Source organism: Halyomorpha halys, unplaced genomic scaffold (genome assembly GCF_000696795.3).
Source record: "Halyomorpha halys isolate HHAL.00 unplaced genomic scaffold, Hhal_1.1 Scaffold84.1, whole genome shotgun sequence".
NCBI lineage: Eukaryota > Metazoa > Arthropoda > Insecta > Hemiptera > Pentatomidae > Halyomorpha > Halyomorpha halys.
The window spans coordinates 476,685-480,172 of NW_027110155.1; the positions used below are offsets into that span (position 1 = coordinate 476,685).

Genomic DNA, 3,488 nt, shown 5'->3' on the forward strand with positions numbered 1-3,488 from the left:
ACGACTCAGTTACCCAAAGACAATCTTTCTTATTTTGAAATATTATCTAGCCCAGTGTCGAGGAAGACGATAAACACTCGAGACCACTAATCCTCCTCTAATATACATAAAGGGTATAATTTTTTAAGCATGTCCTTGCGGGTTGCGATAGTTGGAGGTGACCAGCCCGACCTTGCTTGATCTGGAAAATCGACGTATGGAGGCCGTCGCGCATGATTGCCGTTATCAACCAGATTCTTACACCTTTTACTTTGCTTATGCATTTCCTGAAAAACTAGCTTGAATAAATGAGTTTTCTTTCCAAGTTGTAAATGAATTCATGTCGAAGCGGGTAGGTATGGAGAACCTGTTCGAGGAAAGGTATAACTACGTTCAAGATTATTTTTATCAAATATAATATTATTTATTGATAGTTATAACGATTTCATGCCACATTAACATTTTAACTGTATTAAATCATGCGAATATATTTGATGAAGGTTTAAGTTATATTCAGGGAGCAGGATATCTCAGTGGGGATGTGCTACTATGTTCCGGACGCGATTCGAACCTGGCAGATGATTATTTTTATTTATCCATGAGTCAAACCTGTTGGTTCGGGAGGGGACACACCTAGCCTCTATAAAGTAGATACCCTGGAAAAGAACCAAGCAGTTGAGAGTGATCTTGAATCTCCTTGGACTGTTTGCAGTTAAAGAGCCAATACAGGGTGGATCAACTTTTATTTCTGTGTCGGTCCCACGAAATGAAAATTTATATATATAACCTATAAAGATAACTCCACACTCCCTTATATCAGAAATGGCCAAGAAGAGGGTTTAAAAGAAAGAATCACCTCCTTGCACAACCAAGAAACTCTTCCTTCCTCCAAAGTTTTGAACCCTCATGCTTTGAAGAGGTACCGATCTTTTTAAAAATTATTTTAAGTGAAACCTCAGCTAACTGATACGTTTTCTCAATGGAAACTCCACCGGACAACAGTTAAATTTCATGGCCTGAAAATTTAGATCTCTGCGCAACCTATACCTACCTAACGAACGCGCTCAGCCAAATTTCATTTGTCACCAGAAGATAAAAATATTCCTTGTATGATGTTTAAAATAGAAAAAAAAACATATTTCATAGTTATATGTTTTAGTATAAATACGTAAGCATAATCAAATATATCATGGAGTTATTCTTTTAGGTTTTAATAAATAAAATCTTAAGCCCTGTTATTACATCAAATAAATTATTCCTGTTCATTTCCGGTCACATATATTTATCCAGAAGAGTAAAGTAGTACGGTCTTTTGAATCGGATAATTTAATTTTTTACAAAATGATAACATTTTTTGTCTCTTTGTCTCACACGTTTTTCATAAATCCCTCTCTTTTACTCATATTTGTTTTGAACAATTGAAAACGTTAGAAACGGTATCGCGTAAATTTTCTAACATAAAAAATATTGAGATTTGATATTGATTGGAGTCGAGCATAAAAAATCACCCTTTCTGAACCTATCACCCGATCTAGTTTTTCTTTAAAACATGGTATGTTTACTTAGTTTAATTTTTTGATTTCTTAAATATGTTATATATAAAATTTTAAAAATATCATTTGTATAAATATGATACAGAATTATAAATTGACTAATTTAATCCAAAATGATGAACCTGTTTTGGTACATGCATATAAGTATTTATTTTAGAATAAATAATAACCCATTCTCAGCAGACACAGCTAGGTAACGGACAATCCGATGGACCAATGGCTGTCCGCTTTAAACAGGTTTCACTATGATGAGGTTAGAGTGATCTAAGTTTGTTCATCATCATTTTGAGAGACAGATAATTTTAAAAGAATTATTGTGATCAATTCGTAATTAAGAATTTTGTGTGGAGAACCAATTCTATATCACGAATGTGAAAGATACTATTTCTCATTTAGTTTGAAACGATATCAATAATCGAACAAAAGTGTAGGTGATCATCGTTTTTTTTAAAAGCATATAATATTACAAAGGTGGTAATCATCAATACCTCTGTTTTAGGTAAATACTTTGTGATAATATAAATAAATACCTCTGTTTTAGGTAAATACTTTGTGATAATATAAATACAAATGTTCATTAATGCTTAATTGAAAAAACATGTGATCATAGTCACATTTATTTCCGACATACAGAATCGAAAAATATAATATAACATAATAATATTATGGGGTTTGTTTGATTAAAGGCAATAGTAAAGACATTTTTTTACAATTCTATTTTGGTTTGTTTTTTTCAACATCTAAAAATGTGACTTTAATCATTGTACAAGTCAATAAATACAGTATCTAATGTTAATACATTTTTATTTATTTATTGATATTTACAACTGTATAAAAAATACAACAAGCAAATTTGATCATAATGACATAATGATAATGATATGAGACAGCATGTAGAGAAACTACCCAGTAGTAGAACTCTAAGTTAATAAAATAAAAATAAAATATTGACGAAATATTAAGGTTGTGATTTAGTCCATATTATCTTTCAACGTTATTTTCATTGGATTTCTGTAAATTACTCAAACTTGCTGATAATATCAGTTACACCATTTTGACCTAAACCTTCGTATTTAGTAACACGATACACTTAAACGTTCGCATGGTATATTGATTACGATATCATGAACATGGTGTTAACTTGTCAATTAAAAGGAAACATAATTATTTGGTATTCTTTATTTGTTGACGTATTGAATCCTCATACAATTCATTATGGTTATCAGATCAAATAAAAAAGGAATACAAATATTTTATCAATTTAGATAACATGTTATATTATTTTAGAAAATTAAATTTTGTTTCATTTTTTATTTATTTTATTGGACCGAATAAATTGAATACATAATTATTTTTAACAGGGGGCGGGGTGGTTCAGAATTAAGGCAATGTGCTATTAACTCCAAGAACCCGGGTTCGAATCCTACCATGAAAAATAGTTATATATTATTTTACTGTAGCTGTAAGTCAACTCTGTGGGATCGGAGCCCACCGGGGTCCACTCAGCCACATTAAGTAGATACCTCAATTAGAGAAAATCTCATCTTACATGTGTTGTATTGTTACAGATTTATTTATTTTTAACTCTGGAATGGTAGTGCTATAATGCTATTTATACCTCATTAATGGTAGTGATAAGCCTTTATGACGTAGGCTCTAAAACTAATATCTAGTAACAGATATTTGTGGATCTGGACCACGAAGGCTGTCGAAAACTATTAACATTAATCAAATAACAGGAAAACAAAATATTAAGTTCTAAGAATGTTTTATTTATAAAAATCATTAATCGTAACAATAACTTAATTGGAAAACTAGTTTGAAACAGGTAATATAATAAAATTATTATCAAAATGAAAATAAATCATAATTTAATTGGATATAAATAGAGTGATTTTAGGGATTCATTTCCCTCAAATTTCAACTGGCGGTTCTAAACAGAACTAACATATATAT

At 30.5% G+C, this 3,488-nt stretch overlaps 1 long non-coding RNA gene across 1 annotated transcript in view; it reads left to right on the plus strand.

Moving 5' to 3' along the window:
• The first annotated feature begins 316 nt into the window (after window positions 1-316).
• The window catches only part of LOC106677037 (uncharacterized), a 10,910-nt gene continuing 7,738 nt past the window's right edge, over window positions 317-3,488 (plus strand). Inside the window, exon 1 of the long non-coding RNA XR_001342538.2 lies at window positions 317-360. This is a non-coding gene — a long non-coding RNA (uncharacterized lncRNA). The remainder of the gene's footprint in view (window positions 361-3,488) is intronic.